The sequence below is a fragment of the Plectropomus leopardus genome, chromosome 17, assembly GCF_026936395.1.
Source record: "Plectropomus leopardus strain MGB_pleo_1.0 chromosome 17, ASM2693639v1, whole genome shotgun sequence".
NCBI classification, from domain to species: domain Eukaryota; kingdom Metazoa; phylum Chordata; class Actinopteri; order Perciformes; family Serranidae; genus Plectropomus; species Plectropomus leopardus.
In genome coordinates, this window is record NC_142192.1 from 18081041 (window position 1) to 18101399 (window position 20359).

Consider the following 20359-nt stretch of genomic DNA (forward strand, 5'->3'; position numbering starts at 1 on the left):
TGAGTTTACTGTGTCCTTAGGCATCCCAGGGAAGATCTGTTCATCCCAAACATGTTTATATGTCTATTTCCTCAGGACGACCGGACATTCATGGTCTGGAACGCTGCTTTTTAGCCTGCACAAAACTGATGTGACACAACAGAAAACATTCACCACGGCCATCAATGAATGTCATCTTATTTTATGACAGACCGATGGCAGTCAACAAAGAAAAAATTGTCTGATACCGATGTGCGGTTAATAAAAGTCTGCATCACTAGCTTTGCACATCCTTGTGTATGCACACCCCTCTCAACCCTTTATTGCAAGTTGCCCTTTTGTAGTTTGTTGACGTGGGTAACTGCAGTAAAAGTACCATGATATGTAAAATAACACTATTTTTAGACACTGTTTAGGCACTGCAGGATATTTACATCTTCAGTTTCATTTCCCTATAGTGCTTCAGATAATCATGGCAGTCTCTCAGTCACTTATGGATACTGTGTTGACCAACCATCGCAGCATTTCCAATCATGTATTTGCATGCAAATAAGTGAGCCCAGTATTGACAGATCCTTGTCTAATTGTGTGTTATTATGCAAATCAGGTTCAAAGGAAGTTCAGCCAGTCTCTTTTTCCTGAACCTCTTGCCTCAGTCTTGCAGTAAAAGGCACACGATTGTAGCTTCTGTTCACCTTGATGACATACAGTAGAATGGCAAAGTCTATGTTACTATTTGCTCCAAAATACTATATAAAGTTGTGTAATGGGATAATTGTTTTGTTTGCTGCATCTCAAACAATAAATCCTAAGAGGTCTGAAAAAAAAACCAAAAACATGCAATGCACACACGTGCACTCTTGTCATCCAGCTCGCAGCCCCAGTCCCACACAGCGAGGGAGCTGGCCAGGATATGTGCTGGACTTTGGATGGAACTCAGTCTCTCCACAGGCACTGGGCTGAACAACGGAGAGGACAGAATGGCTTCTATACAGTAACACAGCCTACTGGCACCTCAACATCACACTCGATGCACACTTGCTTTTCTACCGTATCGGATGTCTCCAGCTTCATAATGTAGTGAAAAGATTAGAACATTTCAAAGGCAAGTAGATTATTTTGGTTGCACAGGAGAAATGTTTATCTCAACAAGAAACCCAACCCCATATTCAGTTTGGAAAATGTTTTTCATTTGGTTTATAGATAAATGAGGTTAAGTGAGTTTCAGCGATACAAAATGAATATTAAGATGCTTGGAGTCCTCTTTCCGACACTCTTTTTTGTATGTCTCATTTTCATTTTTTTTTTTTTTTTCAGAAAAAAAAAAAACGTTATTTTGTTTGTTTGTTGTCATCTTTTCCCCTCTGTAGCCAGCTAAGCTAAAACTTCCTAACAGCAAGGTCTAACAAGGACAAATCAATCATTTTATCCAACAGCGCATTCCACAGGGCTTGAGCTGTGGAATTAACTGGCTGGTAAATAAATCGACTACAAACAGTTTGTGTCCAGTCCACCATCAGACAACAAACATGACCTCTAGGTGCTTGATTTGGGATGTGTGTGTATGTGTGTGTGTGTGTGTAGGTTACCTTAGCTGTGAAGCTATGAGACAGCGTAAGCCTTAAGTGACACTATCTCACAGCTTGGATGGGATTTCTGACTATTTGCCTTCATATTTGGCAGTCGATGTTCATAGACGGAGTGTGTAGGGGTTCGGAGATGACAGTGATGTCCAAAATGAAGGCAATGTGTTGCTGTCGTACCAACACACAATGTCAGTCCCCATGTTTGGAAAATGCATTACTGACTGACAGAATACAAATTGGTATAAATATCAATTGTCAGAAAAAGTTTGTATCATCCAGTGTTTATACTTTGCTACTTATTCAAGAATTAGAAAAGTAGTAAATAAAGTATTAAAATGTGTGTCTGTGTGTGTGGAGACATTTGGGGATAATGGGAGTTGATTAATTCTCCCTTTAAATAAATTTGCACTTTGCGTTTATTTAATTTATTTTTTATTTAAGTTATTTTTTAATTAAAAATGTGTCAAAAATCTCCTAATTGATAAGCCAATCCATTGCCAAATCGTTTTTCATGGATTTTCCAAACTAAAGATATACAAACACAAACTAGCTTTCATCCAGAAATTTAGTCTCAGAATTGTTGGCCAACAGCAAAACATATCAGCTGAATGTTTTTTGTCCAGCAAAACATTTCCCTACTTTTCTAAAGAGGCTCTTAACCTTTGACAACCTGGTTCAACATCAGTTTTGTTGTGCTGCCATCAGACACCTTTCACGAGCATTTAAACCTCTGGAACCTGTGAAAAATTGGGTGAAAAATATTAGCAAAAGGTGAAATAAAAGGTGACAAGAAAATGAATTGAAAATAAACTGTGAGGAGATTATTAGATATTATCAAAAAAGGGAGAAAATGTTCAGAAAACTGTGTTATTATATAACACATAGTTATATATATATATATATATATATATATATATATATATATATATATATATATATATATATATATATATTTGACAGAAGAAAACTTTTTTTTAGCATATTTGAGGTCATGGCTCTGTTTCTTTGTTTTTTACTTTTCTTTTTTCTGTTTTTGCTAGTTTTAACAAAATATTCTTGTAGCTTTTTTTGATTCCTTGCTAAGCCATTTCTTGTAAAGTTTGCTCATTGCTTTCTTTCCATGTTTTCATATGTTTTTTTTAAAAAAAGAAATCAAGCCAATTTGCCCAGCTTTAAAGGGTGAGATCTGAAATACCCCACTTATGGCACAAGACTGCAGCTGCATGTTGCATTTCTAGCTACCACATCATTTGTTTAAGGCAGAAAACCTGCTCAGACTTTCTGCCCTTAATGACTCAGAGCGGGTTTATCTTTTTAAAGTACCTGGTTAGTACTTTGGCGCTCTACCTCTGGCCTAATCCTATGCTCTAAAGACAGACTGACTTGTCACTTTCAGGCTCCACTGTGCCATAGCCTTTATTTTGACCAGCCAAGGCCACCTTATTACAGCTCCCCCTCCATCACTTCCAGATTAACATATTCACAAGGACTTTGTCTGATTAGCATATGAGCTGCTGAGACTCAAGCGTCAATGCTGCACCGTGGCCACAGGGGGCCCTGGTGGCATGCAGGCAAATGCTTTACCCCTGTGGTTGTGACCATGTAAGGCTGGATCAACATAACTCTTGTGTCACTAAAGTTTAAGTCCGAGCAACATTCAAGAGATGTAAGGGGAGGAGGGTCAGCCCGGATAGAGGGCTGGAGGGAAGTGCAGGAACAGATGTTTTGACTTGTGCCAGTGTCAGGGCTCTTATATTGTACACGCTGGCTTACCAGCATGGATTACTGGCACGTCTTAATGGAATGGAGCCATCATTACTGTTATTAGTTACACCTGTGCTTTTTCCTGCAACAGCAAGTCAAAATGTCCACTATGACAAAAGCCTATTTTTAGGGTGGGAAACAAAAACAAAAAGGAAGAAAACAGATGTGTGATAAAGAGGAGATGTATGCACGGTTGGAAGAATAACAGGGGAGCTGCATGTGTGTGTGTAAGAGAGAGAGAGAGAGAGAGAGAGAGAGAGAGAGAGAGAGAGAGAGAGAGAGAGAGAGAGAGAGAGAGAGACAGAGAGAGATGAACAGGATGAGTGATTTTATTGCATTAGAACTGATTGAGGGCACCGCACTGTCAGAGATGTGTATGTATGGGCATGGATGTACTGTGAGTGTGTATGTGCATGTGTGTGTCTGTGCGTGCATGTATGTGATTTTCTCATCACACTCCCCATTTCAGGTTATTAGTTTGGCCAGTAAATTAGGTCTAAAAGTGCCATTACTGGAGCAATCCTCAGAACAGAGCTACGTCTGGAGCACTGAGGCGGCAAATTCTTGTTTTTTTTTTTAAACCTGCCTAAGTATCCTTTCTCTCTTTACTCCCACAATGTGAATTTATCTGTCACCGATAAACATCAAGAGTAAAATACATAATACAATACACCATATTTGAAGGGGGTGTTCCAGTCGGATTGGATGGATCAGTATTGGACCTGATCAAAGCATTTTTTAAGGGATCAGGATCAGTTTTTTTGAACACACGCCCTGCCTTATCCTTTGTTTTCACACAGACACTGTTAACAGAAAGCACAATTTGCAGCAACTATTAGGGTTTTATTGTAATTTATTGTGTATTGTAAATACACAATTGTAAATATTTTCATGTTTAAATAAAGCTGTTACACCACTTTACGTGAAATTGATTTTTTTTGTACATTTTTAGCGAACGACTTTTACTAAAATGCTGTAATAAGCAGAACTGTGACTGATTTTTATTTGCTGTGACTGTGAATGTTAAAGTTCAGCTATAACACTACTTTGAAGTGGAATTGTGATTATATTACTCATTTATAGTTTTTTGTACTTTTATTACAGTGCTACACTAAGTGCATTTGAGAGCAATTTCTGAAGGCACATTTTAGTTTGTTTACTTTAGGGTTTTTTGATTGGGAAAAGATTTCTGCACTAAGTGGAACTTTAGGTTTTTTCACCCGGTTATTTTATTAAAAATAAAAAAAAACAAAACAAATGCTGCACTAAGTGGAAATGTGATAAGAGCCATATAGAATATTTTTAGTTTGTTTACTTCGTTATTTTGTAAGAATTTAAAAAAAAAAACAAACTCTTAAGGAACTGCTTGGATGCAGACATTTTTCCTTGTATTGTATTGTGGAGCTATTAAACTGTCAAGCACTGTCACACACTGGATTGATTTTAATAACTTTGAAATACTTGAAGGGTTCATTGTACAGCTGTATCATCCAGTTAAAAACAAATATCAGATCAGGACTTGGTATCAGGAGATACACGTTATCAAATGACTTGGATCGGGGGCAAAAAACCTTGATTGGGACATCCCTACTATTTGATATACATCGAGGCAGCATGGTGCAAAATTAACCTGAAAATGAAGTTTTCCCTCCCCAGCTTTGTTCTCCAAAACTGACTTCATAGTGGTAGAATTTTGTATCAGACAAAATACAATTAATGCAAAGGTAATGTCTCTCTTTGCGTATAATAAAGCAAGAGAACCTGCTGAGAGCTGAGTATTGCCAAAATCAGGATACAAGCAGCGGTATACAGAATAAAAACAGCCTTTTTTTTTTTCACTGTGTGCTTTAAGCTCATTTATCTCAATCTATTCCATTTATTGCTGCAGGCTAAATCCTAAACAGAGAGAGAGTATGAAAAGCGAAATAGAGAGGAAGAAGCAAGAAAAACAAATACACACACACATAACAAGGAGCTTGAGAGAAATAATGAGAAAACAATTTTAAATATTTGCGAGATGACTTCTCATTACTCTCCATTAATTTCCTCTCTTGCACGTGCTTTCGTGCATCAGAATTATTTCAGAAATTATTCTATGAGCTTTATATCCTTCATGGGAAAACTTTCTGTTTTAGAACAGAGGTGGGTTTCTTCCAGGGGGTCTGGCTTCCGTCATCACGTGGACTATTATCACACACACCCACACCCGCAACAGCAACCCTTGGGTGTTTATCATGGCAGGTCCATAAGTCACTAGGATGGGAGACTGTGACACGGCCCATCCCTGGAGGCCCAGATGCTTTAAGCACTTCCACTGCTGAAACGGCAAAGGATGCTCCTCGTCCATCAATGCATCCCCCTCTACGGCACACACTGGCTAACAGTAGAGGTATATGAACACACTCAAGTGCGAACAAACCATGTGTGCACACACATTCACGCTGAGAGCAAGGAGCCATGCCATCCATCACACCCTCCGTCCCTCCGTCCCTCACATCATCTGCTTACATTCCTTTATTCCTCCCCACCTTTCCTCATATCCTCTCACTCCTGGTGTGAAGCTCTCTGAATCTCCTGTGGGATGACCTTTGACCCTGATAAGATGGATGCTCTCTCTTCCTGAGTGTCTTAAAGCCTATTTCTTAATTTGTCATCCTCTTCCTCTTAGAGAGAGGGAATAGTAATATACCCTTGCATACTGTTGAACCAATTTGTCACAAATGGTTCTTAAAAAAGCTTACTCTGCAAAATAAAGAGATTGTGAATTCCTTCGCACTTTGTACTAAGAAGCTTCATATATGGAAGTGTGTCAGTAGATACATAAATACATTTGCCAAGAAAAGGGTAAAAGAAGATCTGATTCGTGCTGTGTGTCTAAGAGCACATTTATTATAAATTGTTGTGTCTCTCGAGTTATAAGACTAGTTGAAGGAGGAGCCGAGTCCCTGAAGTAATGAGAATAATCAGAAGTAATACGCTTTGGTGGGGAAAAAGAGCACAAAGACAAGAACTAAAAGACAGTGTCGGAGACACAGAAAAAAACACATGGAGATGACAGCTGGGGAGACAAACCGGTGTCAATACAGTTGATCCAACATCACTCTCTGCCATGTATCAAACAGCTGCAGAAGATGTATGATTGACAGTCTAACACGGCAGGTCAAGTACTTACACATAAATATTCTTTGAAATGCACTGTGAAGGGGCAGTATATAACGCATGAAGCAGGGGAGAAATCTGTTCATTTTCAGATTTCTTTTATTTAACATAACTAACTAACTAGGTGGCTTTTTTTTCTAACTATATTTTTCTTCAATGTTCCATCTTTGCTTAAAAATTTGGAACAATTAAGGAGGGGGCAGTGATCAGGACTGACTCATATCAGGGTTTCGGTACTCACTTATTTGTAGCAGCCCGCCACAATTTAAACATCTGCCGCCACAAATACATTTTCTATTTTAGGAGCTGGATAGTTCATTAGGATTAGCTGTATGAATACATATATATATCGTTCGGTTATGCATTACATCAAACTCTCGGAGTGCAAAGCATACGTTGGGTACAGTAGAGCAGCAAAAGGTCAGGCGCATTGAAAGTAAAACTTAAAAAATTCTACTGGATCTAAAAGTCTGCAATAACTCGCAGCAGTTGCTCCTCTCATCAATCGACTTGATCTGATCAGCCCTGAATGGATCGCTGAATTAACTTTCCGCCCATGAGTCACAAACTCATGGAGAGCTCTGTCTGCACTGTGTTCACAGACCCGCAACAAAAAAAAAACAGAGGACACAGAATGATACAAAGTGATGCACGCATTTCAAAGAACAAATGAAAGTTTGCTGTTGTCGCCGTCCTCCTCCCCCCATCATCAGAGAGAGAGAGAGAGAGAGAGAGAGAGAAATCAACATACTGTAGGCAGATGGTAAGGACTTAACACATTCAAGGATGTTGGCAGAAACAGAGCTGTCATCAATAGGAAGGAGCTAGTTTTGCAACCCATGACTCTAAATTAGTTTCCAGCATAAGAAAGCCGGACACATGAAAAAGATGCCAAACATACAGTGACTCACATTTTGGTGCAAGTTGATAAAGTTTTATTTGTCTGAAAAAAATTCAACTCAGTTCACTTCAGAAGTAATGTTTGCCTTCACCTCTCTCTATAGTTTGGTTTATGCAACCACCTTTGTATCATCTCACATCACTCTTTTCCATCTTTCCTTCCAATTTCCCCTCTCTTCGTTATTTTTCCCATGCGTCTTCCCTTTCTCACATCTTCCTGCTATGCATTTGGATGTGACATTGCGAGATCGATCCCAACACACAGGTGCATTAGCTCAATAAGCAGTTTCTGCTTTGTCAAGCAGCAATTCAATCAATGCCTCCTGTTCCCTACACATGGGCTGGACAAAAGCTGGCAACTCCCATCACTTCTGGTTAGAGAGGCTGAGGAATGCAGAAATCCTCTCCTCTTTAGATCCAAGGAAGAGATAGTATCCTACGGCTGAAAGTGTTCACCTGTATTACTGCATTTAAAAAATATATAAAATTAATAATAATCTGCTAACAAAGAACTTAACTCAATTGATGTAAGACTTCTCGCAGTTAAATGTTCCCTGTGGAGTTTTAATGTGAACAAACAAAGCTATGTTTACATTCAGTTACTCACCAAAAGTGTCTATCCTTGAGATTTAACAAATGTAATGAATGTATTCCCTTCCTCGTGAAACAATGGAATTTTTTTTTGGTTTTTTAATTTGAAACCTGCATTGATCATCACATCCATGTTTGCTAGTGAGCAGTCTTCTTCATTCCTGCCCTTGTAAGCATATTGCTGCATATCTTGGCACAACCACCTGTAGATCGTTGGAATAGTCTGACCACCATTGATGGGAATGTGTATCTTATCACCTGCGTTCACATGCACATGCATCCTGATGCTCGTGCATGAGACAAACAAAATAGGACCCCAGGAATAGAAAAATGGCTTCATATCTCAACTCAAAGTCAAAAACTCAGGTTAACTTTAAATTCTGACGGAAAAAGGCTCATGATATTTACAAACTCGCTGAGCAATTCTCGCTGAGTTTTTTGTCATCATTATTAAGGTGTAGCTGACTGAAACTGTTCAGTATTTCCAAAGATAGGGATTCATCTCGATATACAGGGGTCCATATATTTCTATGGATAAAACTTTAAAACTTTTCTGTGACTTCAATGACTATGCTAAAAAAAACACTGACTGCTGATTTTGGGCTCAGTGGAAAGGCAGTTGATCTGAAATTGTATGTAAAAAAGAAAGTGTATTACTGTAGCAGTAACATATTGCTTCTGTAATTTGCTCTGTATTTGTTTTTGTGTGTGTGCCACATTGTGTGGTTAAAAAAGAAACAGTATGTATGTGTACACAGGGAATTCTAGTCTTCTTGTGCCTCACTGTTATCACAGAGCGTCTGTCCCTATTTAATCTCTACATGATATAAAAGTCCACTATTTTCAGGAGATCTGGCAGAAAGTTCAGGGAACAACTCTAATTAGATAGACAAGAAAGGATAAGAGATGTATCATATTGTTTTTAAGACTATAAAAGCAGGTTCACCGAATTCTATCATCCCAAGAAAGCCATGCACTAAATTGGTCTTATCATCATTTTATCAGTTGTAAGCTAATAACTGTGTTCTCGGCAGCAATAATATTTGGATTTTAAAGTAGTGGAAACACACACTTAGCCCAGCCAACTTACATTTAGATAGGAAGAGGAAAAACCTTATCAGAGATGCTGAGAGTAATCACATTTGGGTGTGTTTGTAAGTGTGTAAAAGTGTATGTGTAACTGTGTGTGCGGCTAATGGTTAATGTTGCACCACGTGTCGCAGCCTGAATGGTTTGGGGTCAGAGATCCAGCTTTGAAAATCCCTGTCTGATTTTAAGCTTAGCTGCAAATAAAGCTTCTCTAACTTGACAACAAGAGAAAATCTGGAGTGAGAATGAGGGTTTGAACCTCTGTACACACACAATCGCACATACACACACAAGAATGCATACAAATACAGACTGGTTTGAACTCCAGATATCCTCATTTCCCACGCACACAACAGCAGGTGCAGTAAAAGGGCCAGTTGCTGTGTGGGAGGCGCTGAGGTGTGAAAGAGAGCTCATACAGAATTGATGGCTACCGACAATGTCTGCAAAACGAAATAATGTGCCATTCAGTAGCCATTCACTATATATGAGACTAAACTAAGAGGGATCGCAGAGCATGAGAAGGAAAGCCAGAAGACAGATGACAGGGCTGGGGGAGCTGGGAAGAGAGATCAGCACATCTGTGTACAGCCTTGACTCTGTCTGGCTTGAAGCATCTAAATCCCCCTGGATTTTAAGGCTTATCGCTCAACTGCATTACTCTTTCAGACTAAAAATCACAAAAATCCTATGGTCACACCTGCAAGCCTGAGTACACAGGTACACAGAGATACATGTATCCAAAATCAGGGAGATTACATTTTGCAACCAAATTGCATTGGTTCACTTGATAGCTGTCAGTTTACTCCTGGGTCTGCTGATTGCTAGTGATACTACGGTACACTATCACAGTTCATCGTAATGATGATGTCTGATGCAGCAGGCTCTGTCTTGCAAAAAGTTACCTACAATACAATAACAAATAGATAATACAGAAGAGTCTATCAAACACTATCTCAGATACAGAAAAATTTCAGACAAACATTGTAGCAAGGCAATTAAAATCTGCATAATTTCGGAGAGTTTATTTAAATGTGCTAAAGTGTTGTTGGTTTATAGACTTCTCCAATTACAGTGCAGAAATTAAGTGTAGCTATGTGCCAATTAAGGCCAAAACACATGGCTGCCGAACGGCACAGATCAAAACAGCCGTCTCTACAATTCTTTATGTACAGCTCCACACTGGCAGTGGCTAAGTAATGCATCGGCACTTGCGGACCTATTGCCCCATGCATTTCACGCTACTGTCCTTTTTCCAGCCTAACCACCTCTGTCAAAACTGTTTTTCCCTGCTTGTACCTTCCAGCTATGTTTAGAGATAACTCGGTTGCTGTCTCTCATTTGTGTCAAAGAATGGATGAATAGTGACAACTTGTTGAGGTCAATCTTTGCCTCCTATTGGTGCTGGAGGCATCATATGATGTGCCATGTCAACAGTGTGCTTTCAGCTTTACAGTAAATGTCAGTCCTATGTTGGGCTGCACCTAACGATTATTTTTTTATTAATTAATCTATTGATTATTTTTTAGATTAATATATATATATATATATATAATTTATTTTATTGATCTTACTATTATTCTTTTATTACTCGATTATTATAACAACAAATTTACCGCAAATAACATCTTCAAACTTGTCATACACTGCAGGGCATTATTCCTCAACAAAAAATAGCCCAGTTTTAACTGCTAATCTGTGTTTTACAGTCTGTTATAAAGTCTCCAAAATAAATTTAATGCAAGAGCTCGTTCCACTCAAGTAAAAGGAATGTAGTGCAATCTACATTTAGCAATCCAACAGCAAAATAAAACAATGTAAAATTCAAGTCACTTACAAAACAGTTACTCTTTGTTACTGTCACAAATCTCAATTCTAGCAGTCCAACAAAACATCTTACAGTAAAATCAGCGTAATGTGAATAACACTATAACTTTTCTCTAACATAAGGCATACCGCTGCCTGCTGATATGAGTGCTGTATTTTCATATTTATAAGCACATATTCCACTCATTTATGAAGTTATACAAGCTCCTGCACAGCTGACAACCCCATCCTGTAATGTTTCAAAATAAAATGCATTGAATCAGCAACTGATGGCATTCTGTCCACAGAGACACAGTCAGATAGCTTGTGTTTTGAAAGCGAAGCAATGAAGTTGAGGTAAAGTATATAAAGTGGTCGTTTCTCTAGATGCTGCAGCTGACACACAGCTCAGATGTGCCTGACAAGGCAGCAGTGTACGCTCTAACTTGATACACGAGGGCAGTAACATTACGTCGACGCGTCGCCCCAGCCCTAATGCTATGCAGTGAGTAGGGTTGCCATGATATGAGATTTCATGGTATGATTACGGTTTCAGAAAATGGCACAGTTTCATGATGTCACAATATACTGTATTACGCAATTACTGGTAAGGATGAGTATCAAGAACAGGTACTGGTTCCTGAGTGGTTACTGATAAGCTCCTGGACACCTGGTGCTGCTGATGGTATTTATGTAATGTTCATTCTTTATAACATAGCTGTCATTTTCTAATTACTAACCAGCCCCTTATGATGACAAAGCTGCCGGTGTCAGACCATAACGTTTGACACTGAATTACTGCACATTCTGTGCTCTCCAATCATGGCTGACAGGGCACAACATTAAAAAGTATGGGTTTACTTCAAATTCAAAGAAAATGCAGCTAAGTGCAATATATGTTAAAAGGTAATAGCAAAGCAACTGCTTCACCTATGTCCTCAAAGCAGCCTCCCGTCTCCGATGCTAATGGCATTTGCCAAAATAAAAATGCAACTGTTAAATCCTATCCTAACAATACCATAGTTGTGCTTAGTATAAGTTTTTGCTTGAGAGTGATGGTAATGGAAAGGTCAGGGTCATCAAAAACATAAGCATTCATCCTCTGGGGAAAAAAAGCTTTTCCATAACAAGATTCATGGCAATCCAATCAGAAGCTGTCAGCATATCTTGTTCTACACCAAAGCATGATGTAAGGACAGTCAGACCAACCGTCCTTAGGTCCTGCTGTTAGGGCAAAAACTAGAGGCCGCCTACCCTGCTATCTTGTTTCCCTGCATTTTGTTTTGCTTTGCACACCCCTCAGCCAATCCTCTCTTCCCTGCTCTGCAGGTTGCCTTGGAAACAGTAAAGGCCCACCAGAGAGGACTTTGTGGAAGTGTCGAAGCGTAAACGTGCAGGTTTGCGGGGAATGTGAGGAAAACAAACGCACCTCTTTTCCTAGAATGCAGTAAATCTACAAAAAACCCTCCAACACACGCAATCATCTTTACAATGTACTCATTACTATTCAGTTTGTCTTTCAATCTTTGTTGGCATGTTTGTACCCTCTTTTCATACATCACATGAGGAGGATAAGGAGCTACAGGCTTAATCACATACATCTAAGAAGAATAAGTATTGGCCCAACATTTATTTAGAAGTATCCTTCACCTTGTCAGGTCAACAGGTCAAACGCCAATACAGACTGACATCCCATTAACCATGTCTCCTTCAATTCACTTTTGTTTTCCATCAGTTTAGTTATCTGACTTGCACAGATAATAGAGCAGCAGTGGCTTGATGAAGCAAAGGTGCATTGGAAAGATTAATCGATACCTTTATTTAACCTTGGCTTTGCCCCTAAATGTATCACTTTCTTTCTCTTTCTGTCTCTCTCTCTGTCTGCCTCTCTCTTTCTAATCACCTGCTGTGGTAAAAGATAAGGAAATTCCAGGTTCACCACACACAAAACTTATGAGTGTCTTTGAACCAGAAGCACTGACACTGACATCAAATGCATATCCATTCATGATGGGTTAAAATAGGCTTCTACAATTAAGTATTAGAAATTATTAATTTTAATATATCAAGGTACTAAACTTGTTCAAGCCTTATAACTGGCATTCTTTGAATAAAAAAAATAATAAACCAATCCAAAGATTACAAAAAGTTCATTTGTAAGGATTCCATTTAAAACACATGATTTTGTACAGACTTACCAATTGATAAATCATGTATTTTGTGCTGCATACAATGAATCTCATCTGTACTCACAATATAGCTTGATTCTGCATAAATGCAGTTATTCTACCATTTACCTGGCAACTGAAGAACGCAACACAGGCCCACTACTTACAGTCTATAATCACATTGTACAGCTATTGATGTCTAAATGTTCTGTGTTTTCATTACATTGTGTGTACACAAAGAGTACAGACACAAAACGGAAAACCTTTTCAGACACAATTATCAAAATTAAGTAAAAGACAATGTTGGTTTCCTACAATTCCTAATTAGACAGATAAAGCTAAATGCCAAAACCAAAGTCAGCCAAAGATTGGCAGATCTACTTGACAGATTTGTGAAGCCAAAAATGCAGCTAAAAGTGCAAGACTGAGTTGACTGATTCCAAGAATGCAGTCATTACTTTACTTCTAACTTATGTGCTGTTTTGCTAAGAAATGGCACTGACATCCGATGCTCAACATACTGTAATTTGCAGACCCCTACACCTCCACCACCCATGGGGCCAATAACCACAAATAAATTCTAACTTAAGGGGAATGCAGGTCAGTGCTCTGTCTGAGGAGCACAACAAAGCCGGTGAGGCCCAGAATCTATTTTCCTGGTCAGGCTTCTATGACCAAAGAATTGTTGGGTTAAAACTGTGAAAATACGAACAACTTCCAAACATGCACACTTTTCTTTTTGACATTTGATAGCTTCAAGTAATCAGTATGACAAATCATTAGTCTAATCATCTTATATTCTATTATTATTCTTTAGGAGCATCAGATTGTACTCTGGGCAGAAGATGACAAAAAGGGCAAGATTTGCAAACATTAGCGACAGACAAAAAAATAAAATAATTTTGAATAGTAATTTCAGCGTTCCATCAATATTAATTATTTTATTATTCAAATTATACTTGTCATCCAAAGGTCATTCCAACAGTCCTAACCAACACGCCCCTCCAGTCTGCCAAGACTAAAAGGAGCATTTCTGATATTTCCCAAAAGACTGCGATGACTAACTGCGGTTTCAGTTGGACTTTAACTGAATTCTATAAAATATTATATGTTAAAATGTTATATAGTCTACTTGCTATCATTGGCCCTGACTGGCTGAATGCTCTTCTCCAAAGATCGTGTAACAACTGGCACATTGTCACCACATAAATAAGGTGTTGATATATTATCAATATAAATGTATGAGTCATACAGATCATCTAAGGAATGCAATGCCTCACAATCCCACAAAGTCCTTCATGAACAAATGGTCAAAGGAAGTATTTCATTCCTATGGAGCGAGTAGCTTGTGTGAGAGTGAAGCGTCTCTGCTCCATGCAGTTCTGTTTTTGGCTCAACTCTAACTCACAGCACTGCCTTTATTCTGCACGCTCCGCTTCACCAGTTAAATCATCCTGTCATCCTTATTTCTTGTGCTCGCAATTTTTTTAGACCAAGTGCCTGATCTGCCTGTATGACAGCTGGCAATGCATTACAGTTTATTTTTAATAGAGTAGGGGCTTCAGTTGCCTTTACTACCACATAACAAGAGACATAAACTGAATTAGCAAAGAATTGGGAGCTGTGAAAAATCCCTGAAAAACAATTTGTTTATACTACCGTCGTTTCTGAGAGGAATCCAAATTTCAATGGACTGTTCTACCTCTATTACAAATGGTTCGACTGCTTTCATTTGGGTCTTCTGTTGCATGTCTAAAGCAGCCACTCTCATCGACCCTGCAATCATTATTAAGTGGACAACATTTAGATCTTTTCTAATATTATAATTAGCTTACATAGTAGCTACATTTGGCCTATTATTGAACTGTAGTTAGATGGATGAATCATGCAATCATAAAATCCATTAAATAGCCATGTTCTAGTACGTGGCTGGTGCTCTGTCGCATTATAGATTTCTTCATTTCTGACTCTATATTGTGACATCACAATATGATAATCCATTGGAACACGCCCCGCTCTCCTCCATTTCACCTCTCATCGTCTTTTCCCCCCAAGATTTAGATTTGTCACATTATTTCATGTAATAATTTACTTAAGGCGTTTTCTATAAGATGCATACTGTATAATCATCTCATCCAAACACTCATTCTGTAGTTTCTTTTCTTCCTTTACCCCCTCGAGCCCCAAAAGAATGACTTGATGTTAAAGGAGAAGTTTCTTGATATTACTGCTCCCTTGCTTTCCTCAAATCCCACCCTGTAATCCCCAAGATAGTCTTTTCTTTTGATTCCAGACCTAGTGTAGGGGTATAGTTCCCTGGGGACACACCAACCGAGAGCCAATGTTTGCTTCATCCTTTATGTTTCCTTTTAACTTGAGGATCACAGAGAAAGACAGTGATTTTATAACGGACACCAATAGATTTCATCCTCAAGGAAAGACTATGATCACATACATTATTCAGACCCTCCAATATCCAATGAAAAACTACATTGCAGAAAATCCATACACATACCATTCTGTATAGAAAGCTTTATGCGCAATCCTGCAGCTAAATCAAGTGGCATTTGGAGGTGATCCAAGTAAAACCCATAAATAAACCATGTGATCATCTCATTGTCACTCAAAAAACATTGTTCAGGAGCTACACAACCGTGCATACAGAGCATAAAGGAAACGAAGCAGAAATCCACTCTTGACTCGCACAAAAGATGCCAATTTTACTTCCCACCCACTCATACAAAGATGGCTGACCCAAAAATACCCACCAGCTCCTCCCTTTGACAGAACACCTCAGCTTGTTCCCAGTCTTTGCCTCATTACACTGAATGGCAACTGTGAATTAAGGCCTCAAATAGAGCACGTAGCAATGCCAAATGATGGGTGAGAGACAAACACAAAACAAACAGGTGTGCCTTCACTATACGCTTCAGCGACGGCGCGTTTGCACCGGGAGCTTGAGCAAGAGCTTGTCAAGCGCACACAGAGGCCGACAGCGAGACACACAAAGAAGAGGGACAAACAACAACACAAGGACAAACACAAATCAGCTAAAAGCACAGTTTCTGTGTGATTCGTGAAGATATTTGTCTTCTTCCAAGCAGTCTGTGGATGAAGGTTTATTTCTCCATGACACCTCCTGGTTGTCTCTCTTCCCTCCAGTAAATCAACCTTAAATGGCCTGAGCTGTTTCCCCCGCTGTCAGCGACAAAACAGTGGAAATCTAACTGAACACAGCAAACATTGATTCTCTATAAGTGAAGAAGAAGTTGAACAAACACAGCTGACCTATGTGATTGTGTTGAGGGAATGATATTGTGCAGTGCTTGTGTGTGTTTTGCCACATTTTGATTCCTGTCTTACCTGTCTGTTGGTGCTATTGGTTAAGATTCAGCACTGCAATTTATAACAGTATGGACTGAATTATTCACTGTCCAATACAGAACAATCAGCAATCCTATACCTAATAAGTAACCATGACTTCAAACTTATGTTTACATGAACAGCCAGAGTAATTCAATTACATTTGCACACTGACAGATTTAAATAATCATTAAAAAAAATCTTTACAAGGACTAAGTCAACAAATCTTTGACTACACTTCCCAGAACAAATGTACAAGACCTTAAATTTGACCTTTAACATTTAGGTGGCTAACAAGTGAAAACTCAACAGTCAATAAGGTCTGAAAGGGATGAGTGGAGGGAATTCACAAAGGCTGATCGATAGGTCCGGCCTGATGAATGGCTGTGCATTAGAGCAGCCTAGTAAACACAGAAATGATTAAACACAGCAGCCAAGAGGGAGCCGCTTGGCTGATATCAATTAAAGCGATGAAAAAGAATGCACTGGTTACTGTTCATAACCGTCGCTGGGTATTTCATCATCGGTGGTTACATGCATGCAAAGCAATCTTGATGATATATTAGATTACACAACTGCTTCATAATGAATGTGGGTTTATCAAAGTTGCCCATACACAAGTCTTCAGTAAATACACTTTACACTGTTAAAAGTTTAATTCCAATCAAACTAATTGAAAGAGGCAATTGAGGAGAACCAAAAGACTGCGCCAATACGACACAATAGGATGATTATATACTGTCTTTCCGAATAACTTTTAAACTCCAACAGCTGAGCATTTTCTGGATCAATAAACTGTCACGCCAATTTACCTGCAAGAGAAGGGGAGTAAATAAACCAGTAAATACCACACTGTCACAAACAATAGATGAGGAGTCTGATATGGTATTGCCAAGAATTTCTTGTGAATCTCGATAGTCACAGCATATCCGCAGACCTCCTCTCTCCCACCTGCTGAGTGTCTGTCACAGCGAACTAAAGCAGATCCCCCACTACTCGATCAATACAGATACCTCCTTTAATAGTTGTTTACGCTCTCTCCCTTTCTCTCTCTCTCTCCGCATCTGTGATGAGTGACTGGAAATGACATGAAAACATGACAATGCCAGCAGATCTCTTGTTCCTCACACCCTCACAGGCTTCCTTCCGTGTCAGTCTGACCTTCAATTATCCAAACTAAGTGGACTCTAATTCGCTTCAAATTCCAAGCTTTTCAACCCTTTTGCTTACACCTTGCACATACTGTTGCATCGACACTTGGCAGTGAGGAAGACAAATGCCAATTAGATAAACAAGAGGAGAGCACATAAGTCACAAAGCTTTCTGTCAGACACTACAAAGCTTACTACTTTTGCCAAAAAAAGCTTAATGTATAAGGAGATTCATCACCTCAGTCCCAAATGTGGATACACATTTAAACATACTGTACACACGCGCAATCATATTCAGAAGCACGTTCTTACCTCATCCCAGCTCAGAAACAATGACACCCTAATCTGAGGACAATACGGGCACTAATCCACACAAAACAGGGATTGTACGGAGAGACAAACGTGGGAGTGAGGGAGAGAAAGAGCTAGCACACTAACGAGCAAAGGAGGCTAATCCTGATGAGAGATAGAGGTTGAGAGAGAAGGATCAAAATCACTGTTAGAGAGGGCAAGACAGATGGAGGAAAATAAAAAAAAAATGAGTATGGAAGTGTGAAAACAGAAAGGAGAAGTAAATTTCAGACAAAAATGGTCTAGACTCTACAGTACATTTCATTTTGTAGTTTGGCGACAGCTGATAAAATCCACCAGTGGCATTTGGCAAAATCAATGGCTGCTGGCAAAAAATAAGAAGCCTTTGGACTGCTGATTTCCAATATATGACTGAAAAGAAAAAAAAAAAACTATAAACTACAAACTAAACAAAACACACACAATAAACTTGTCTTGCCTTCCCAGGGCATATATTTTCTGTCCCCTCTTTGGACTTTCTTTCTTTGATTTCATTGTTTTTTTTCAATGCCACTAGCAAAACATCAAACACGGGCCAGAGCAGTGTTTTTCCACTAATAATTATCATGGTCAAACTAGTCAAAACAAGTCATGGCTTACCTTACTGTTACTTGGAACTGGATTTATCCTAACAACCCTTGCTGAAAAGGGGCCCAGCTTCAAAAGGTGAACTATCACCCTGACTTAAAGCAAGTTGGCTGATGAGGGTTATCTCAGGCTGGAATTAATTACATTAAAGTCTACGATCCGGAGGGCTGAGCAGATGACATTTACAAGAGGCCAACCGAGGCGCTTAATTACACACTTTCATAAAGTGACAGAATTAGTGTGCCAGACTGGTACCAGGCATAAACAGTGAAAGAATAACAACACGAGCAACCTTTTGGAGAAGTCAAACAAAATAGGTAAAGGCTATGAAGTGTTTTGGGTGGCATTTTATGTGGTCAAAACCCAATAACTAAGTGCTATGTCAGAGGGGAAGAGAGAGCAGTTTGAGTTCGGAGTGCTTTTTGGGGGATGAGCTCACTGACTAAAAAATGCATGGCCGTCGAGAAGGGCGAGAGCTGTGCATGAGTAACGGTGCAGCAAATGTGCCGTGTGGCGTTCCTTGTGTTCCTCTGACCTGCTTTTTGGGATGATGGATCTCCAGCATGGTGGCAAAAGAAGATTCCCTCATAGCCTAATCCATTACCTCACAGCTGTGAGTCATCCTTGTCTTTCTCTCTATCTCTCACACTTAAATCATCATATTGCTTTTTCTTTTTCTGTTTCTGTTCTATTTTTCCTCTTCTCCAAACGCTCTACCTTTCAGTTATTTCAATGGCAGACCCCTCTCCACCAGTTGATGTCTCTTTTCCTGTGTCTCCCTCACAATCTCCCTCTCTCTTTGTTAGGATGCAGTGAGGGTAGGCCCTGTCAGTGTGCAGTCTGTCAGTGTGGAAACAGGAGGGAGCACAGAGAGCCTTTCACACAAGCCAAAATACAGACAGGCATGAGAGAAACACTTCAACGTTCACTCTTCCTGACTGCACAACAGACAACCTTGGATTTATGTGCAGTATAGAAGCGTACACAACCCTGCACCCTCACACCAGGGATGCCACAGAGAGGACATTTTTCCACCGGTTAATAAACCGGTGACAACACCAGTGTTAACGATTACACCAGACATTTTACAAGAAAAGTTATTCATTTATGACACTTAAAAAATGAAAAGCAATGCTGCTGCAGCTTCACAGAAAGGCATTGAACTGACAAAACACAAGTTGACTTTCAATGTGAAGTAATCACAGGAATTGCGACGTGTATGTCTGTTAGGTTAGCATTACGGATGCACGATATTAGGGTTTTTTGCCGATATCCAGTATGCTGATATATAACAACTCCAATAACCGACACCGATATAGATATATCCACTTTTTTCCCCACTTAATTTGCTGCTGGAAACACGCTGTAAACCTCCAACTTCTTAGTGATATAACAAACTACTTTTCCCTTATTTGCAGTATCAAGTTCCCTATTAAGCATTGAGTTCAAATCCAAAATATTGGCAAACAGGCGCTTTGCTTTTTGCTTTGACACCAAACCCTCCGCCATTGTATAGTCAGCTCACTGTGCTTATACTCACCACGTGACAAGCGAAATCTAAATTTTGCAACCCAGTTTATAATTTTGGCGTCAGTCGTCTAAGTATTGATGAAAAAAGCAAAACAACAGTGGTGGCAGTGGGCAACTAATGTAATCAGTGTATGACCTAACACCGTCTAAAGCCGCTAACACCAACTACCCCAACAAGTCTACCTCGGACACAAAAACAGATGCACAACACTGTCAACACATTCTGCCCACTGCCCCAGTATTTGCCTCAGTATGTCTGTCACTTTGCGCCATTGTCACACTGCTCACACCTCAGTTGCCTCCCCACAGTGGGACCGACTTCCTTTGCTGCCGA

General features: G+C 39.4%; 1 protein-coding gene across 1 annotated transcript in view; it reads right to left on the reverse strand.

Moving 5' to 3' along the window:
* The window catches only part of csmd2 (CUB and Sushi multiple domains 2), a 530601-nt gene that overhangs the window by 205257 nt on the left and 304985 nt on the right, over nt 1-20359 (reverse strand). The window lies entirely within an intron of this gene.